At 43.8% G+C, this 5793-nt stretch overlaps 1 pseudogene; it reads right to left on the bottom strand.

The window, feature by feature from the left end:
* Positions 1 to 4807: 4807 nt before the first annotated feature.
* LOC125996506 (60S ribosomal protein L32-like) lies at positions 4808 to 5208 on the bottom strand (annotated as a pseudogene).
* Between the last annotated feature and the right edge of the window lie 585 nt (positions 5209 to 5793).

The raw sequence follows: 5793 nt of genomic DNA, 5'->3' as shown, positions 1-5793 counted from the left end.
AGGGGTTACTCCTTGGTTCAGGTCTCAGGGGGGTCATATACAAGGCCCGAGGCCCAAATGGATCAGCTGCATGCAAAGCAAGCACTTTACCCCTGTGCTATCTCTCTATTGCCAAAACTAGGTATTTAGATACCCAAAGGCCAGCAACAGACATAAAAGTAAATGTTTTGTGCCCAAAGACTTTGAAAGAGGAAAGAAAAGAGATGTCCCACTTAAGAGAGCAAGATGAGACTAGAGAGCAGACAGAATCATTTGAACTTTAACCACATCTAGCAATAAATATCTGAAGGGTTTTAAACCAGAGCAGGAAATTACAAAGATCACCTCGAAGAAAAGTAATCTTATAATTCCTTTGAAGTAAATAATTTGAGAAATATCTAGCATAAAACTCTTGGCTGCTGAGCTGGTGGGCACAGGGAAAAGAAAAGATCAGTTTTCTGGGCTCTCCCAGCCCCTCTTCCTCAGGTTTTTCCAGAAGCAGGCAGAGAAGTACCCTCAGAGCCACTGCCAGGACCCATCATGGCCTCCTGCACACCAGTCCTATAGTTGGGCCCAGGGGCATGGAAGGCCTCCTGTGGCAGATGAGACAGACACACACCCCAATTAGTCACTTCTTAACTCTCTTTTTAAATGTATTCATTCATTTTTGTGGTACACCTGGCAATGCTGAAGGCTTGCTCCTGGTTCTGTGCTCAGGGGTCACTAGTTTGTTGTTATTATTGTTTTTATTGTAGCACTGGGATTTACAAAGTAAATCACGCTTCAGTTTCAAACATACAATGTCCCAACATCAATCCCTATACCAGGGTATACTTTCCTCCACCAATATCCCCAGTTTCCTTCCTACTCCCCAGCCTGTCTCTATGGCAGGAAATTATTTTTTTCCTTGAAGCACAGTGGTATACAATAGTTACTGATAGGGTTTCATGCATAGCACGTAACCTTTAAGTACCCCCTCCTCCTCCTTCTTTCAGTTTCTTCCACTTTCTCATAGAGTTCTCCTCCCCATCATACCCACATCACCCCAATACCTCTCCCGCCCACTTCCACCCGATGTGATGGAAGGAAGACATACAGGAAAGACCCCCATCCCCCAAGCAAAAAGTTGGGATAAAAAAAAAAAGGCAGAATTTGAAGGAGTTATTTTGTCCTTAATAAGAGTCTCTGCTGATGCCACTGCAAGCCCACAGAAGAAAGACAGCAAGAACTAAAGCCAGAAGAGGAATACCGAAGATCATCAACTGTCCCTAACCCTTCCCTCTGACAACTACTCTAACAGGACTCCTACCTAGGTAGAAAGCCCTTTGTGGAGTAGGGTGGGAAAACCCTATAAAAGTGAACTTAGAACAAAGGATGCACGCACTTGAATGGGTGGGTACGATGTTGAATGGGTGTTGCCTCATCTCTCTTCTTGAGATATAGACTTTCATGCTTTCATATTTTCACTCTAGTATGTGTACTGGGCTCTCTCTCACCACTGGAGAAGGCTGGGTCTCCCATAAGTATGTTACTTTCTCTCTCTTATTCTTTTTCTCCCCTTCACAGTACCTCCAAATAAAACCTGTTTTTATTTCACTCTCATCTCCCCCTGAAATTCTTTTATGTGAGGGAAGGTGACAGACCTGAAAGAAATGGGCAAGGTCTAGGATTGACTTTACTTTTCTGGAAAAAACAAATTCTCACTCCAATCTTAGTATACAGCTCCTCAAGAAATTGGGTGGTGGGTCCAAAGCGATGGTGCGGCAGTAGGGCATTTGCCTTGCACACGACTGACCCAGGACAGACCGCGGTTCGATCCCCCAGCATCACATATGATCCCCAGGAGCGATTTCTGAAAGCATAACCAGGAGTAATCCCTGAGCATCACCAGGTGTGCCTCCCAAAAAAAGAAATTGGGTGGTGGGGTCAAAAGGATAGTACAGTAGGAAGGGCATTTGCTTGCATGTGGCTGACCCATATTTGATCCATAGCATCTTATATGGTCCCCAGAGCACCATCTGGAATGACCCCTAGCACAGAGTCAGGAGTAAACCCTGAGCACTGCTGGATGTGGCCTGAAAAACAAACAGGGAGGGAGGGAGGGAGGGAGGGAGGGAGGGAGGGAGGGAGGGAGGGAGGGAGGGAGAGAGGGAGGGAGGGAGGGAGGGAGGGAGGGAGGGAGGGAGGGAGGGGGAGGGAGGGAGGGGGGAGGGAGGGAGGAAGGAAGGAAGGAAGGAAGGAAGGAAGGAAGGAAGGAAGGAAGGAAGGAAGGAAGGAAGGAAGGAAGGAAGGAAGGAAGGAAGGAAGGAAGGAAGGAAGGAAGGAAGGAAGGAAGGAAGGAGAGAGAGAGAGAGAGAGAGAGAGAAAGAAAGAAAGAAAGAAAGAAAGAAAGAAAGAAAGAAAGAAAGAAAGAAAGAAAGAAAGAAAGAAGGAAGGAAGGAAGGAAGGAAGGAAGGAAGGAAGGAAGGAAGGAAGGAAGGAAGGAAGGAAGGAAGGAAGGAAGGAAGGAAGGAAGGAAGGAAGGAAGAAGAAGAAAGAAAGAAAGAAAGAAAGAAAGAAAGAAAGAAAGAAAGAAAGAAAGAAAGAAAGAAAGAAAGAAAGAAAGAAAGAGAAAGAAAGAAAGAAAGAAAGAAAGAAAGAAAGAAAGAAAGAAAGAAAGAAAGAAAGAGAAGAAGAGGAGATTAACTCCCACACCAGCCAGGCAGAACGAGTGGACATCAGTTGCGGCTTAATGACTGCCTAATGGGGCTGGCAGGGCTTGATGTCCATGCTATGAAGCAAGTCACAACAGACTTGATCAATTCTAGATTTACCAGCTACCACCCCAGAGTGCCAGAGGGAGAGAGGGAGAGTTCTTTGTTTCTGTTTCACTTGGGCATTTGTTAATTCTTGTACTGTTTCTTTGTATTGCAAGGATCAGTACTTGCTGTGCTCAGGCAAGCATATGTTGTCAGGAATCAAACACAGGCCTCCTGCATGCAAAGTATATACCCTGCTTTTTCTGTACCATCTCTCCAGCCCTAATATATATATATACATATATATATGTATGTGTGTATTACAATATTACAATAAAACCCATCACCTTTGGGGCCAGAGCGGTGGCACAAGCGGTAAGGCATATCTTGTGCATGCTAACCTAGGATGGACCGAGGTTCGATCCCCTGGCATCCCATATGGTCCCCCAAGCCAGGAGCGATTTCTGAGCGCATAACCTGGAGTAACCCTTGAGTGTCACCAGGTGTGGTCCAAACCACCCCCCCAAAAAAAAACACCACCTCTTAAAAAATTAAAACAGCCTTTATCTGCCATCTTCTTTCCCCCAGTCAACCTTAATCTATTGTTCATGTCCACTAGTTTCTATTTCTGTTTGTATTGCCTTTTGTCTGCTTATCAATTTTAACTATGCACATCTATGAAATTATATAGCATATAAATCTATCTTTTTCTTTATATTTTTATTTCCATTATCCCCTCATGATTCTTCCATCTTGGGGGCCAGAGCAAAAACACAGCGGTAGAGCGTTTGCCTTGCACACAGCCACCCCAGGACAGACCCGGAACAGACCCAGGTTTGATTCCCTGGATCCCATATGGTCCCAGAGCCTTCCAGGAGCATTTCAGAGATCAGAGCCAGGAGTAACCCCCTGAGTCACAGGTGTGAGTCAAGAGAGAGGGGGAAGGGGAGAGAGAGAGAGAGAGAGAGAGAGAGAGAGAGAGAGAGAGAGAGAGAGAGAGAGAGATTCTTCCATCTTGCTGAGAATGGCAAATTTTCATTTTTTTTCATAACTTAATAGTATGTCACCTATTAAAAGCACCACATCAGATGTGAGGGTGATCTGGCTGCAACATCTGTCATCCCATTAATCAAAGGGTTAATTTGGCTGATCTAGCTGGCTTGGCGGTGTCCCCTTCCTCCCTCACTGCTTCATGTGCATCCTTCTCAAAGCTGTGCGGTTGAAGAGGACGGTCTTTCCCAAATAGAGATGAACCGTTCTTTGGTCTAGGGTATAAGAGTAGCTACGCTCCCCTGCTAGAACCTCCAAAAAAGCTCTTAAGATCCATTTGTAGGAGAACGTAGGATAGTCAAGCTCCCAAGACCCCAGACACCTCCGAATGAGGCACTGCACGTGGCAGTCTGCCTTCCTAAAAAAAAGGCACATCATATTTTTCCCCAAAAGTCTATTAACTAGACTTTGGTGGTTGCCATATTTTAGCTATTACAAACGATGCTACAATAAGCATTGGGGTGAATATAACTTTCAGGGCTAATGCTTTCACATTCTTCCAACAGATATGCAGACGTGTGATTGTTGGATCATATGGTTGCTTTATTTTTAGCATTTCCTGTAAGCTTCTGTTTTCCAAAATGGTTGCTCCAGGGCTAGAAAGACAATACAGACATTAAGGTATCTACTATGTATGCTGTTACCTCCTGATCAATCCTGGCACCACTACATACGGTGGCGCCACTACGTACATACATTAGGAGTGATTCATGAACACAAATCCAGGAGTAAGCCCTGAGTACTGTCAGTTGTGTCTCCAAAAGAAACAAACAAAAAATTGACCCAGTTTATAGACCCACCAATATTGCATGAGGAATCCTATTTCTCCAGTCTCAGCACTTGATATTGCTGCCTTTGATGATTGATACAGACCATTCTCAAAGGTGTAAGGTTTTATATCCTTGTGGAGTTCTCACTGAGTTCATGTTTCTCAGTGAGGATGAGCATCTTTTCATATGCATATCACTATCTGTATGAACTTTTTTGTTTGGGGCAGTTTTATTGTTTTACTAGCACATTATAATGTGCTCAAATACTTTTTATTTATTTCCTTCACTATGCAGCCTGGCATTGGAATTGGTGATTCCGATGGCTAGCACGGCTTCTCTTTCCATAAAAGCTTAAAGGAAAGAGACATTGTAAGCAATCTCAGCACAGTAAGGTTTGCTGCACATCAGCTCACGCTCCTTGAAGCATGGACCAGGAACTTGCAGACATCACCAGCAGAAGTTACCATGTGTTCCGTCCTCTTGTTGTTCATATAACTGATGTCAGGCCTCCAGATCTATCTGCCTTTTGATCTGTGTACCATGTTGTCAGCGCCTCTGGGCTTCCACCTATTCCCTTTAATCTTGACATAGGGGCCAAACTGGTGCCTAATGAACTTCTTGTTCTTCTTTTTGATGATCTTGGACTTCAGGAAGGGTCTGAAAGTGGCCATGATGCCATTTAGCTGGAGATAGCAACCGCCTTCAGAGCCAAGGAAAAAAGTGTCCCCTGAGCATTGCCGAGTGTGCCCCCCTCCAAAAAAAAAAGTGTATGCCCTCTTTGGAGGAGCGTTTATTCAAATCTTCAGCCTTATTTTTTTTAAATATCTTCATTTAAGCACCATGATTACAAACATGTTTGTAGTTGGGTTTCAGTTATAAAAATAAAGAACACCAGTGCTACTTTCCCACCACCAATGTCTTCCATCTCCCTCCTCCTCCTCCTCCTGCCTATATTCAAGACAGAAATTCTACTTCTCTCATTCACTACCATTGTTATGATAGTTGCTATTGTAGTTATTTCTCTAATTGTACTCAACGCTCTTTGTGGAAAGTTTCATGTCATGGCCAGTCCTTTCAGTCCTCAACTCTATGTTCTCTGGGTGTTATTACAATAATGTCTTTTATTTTTCTTAAATCCCATAGATGAATGAGACTATTCTGTGTCCTTCTCTCTCCCTTTGACTTATTTCACTCAGCACAATAGTTTCCATGTCCATCCATGTATAGGAAAATTTCATGACTTCATTTTTCTTGAC

This window comes from Suncus etruscus, chromosome 18 (genome assembly GCF_024139225.1).
Source record: "Suncus etruscus isolate mSunEtr1 chromosome 18, mSunEtr1.pri.cur, whole genome shotgun sequence".
NCBI classification, from domain to species: domain Eukaryota; kingdom Metazoa; phylum Chordata; class Mammalia; order Eulipotyphla; family Soricidae; genus Suncus; species Suncus etruscus.
The sequence above is the reverse complement of the archived record's forward strand: the minus strand, read 5'-3'. Positions and strand labels throughout refer to the sequence as shown.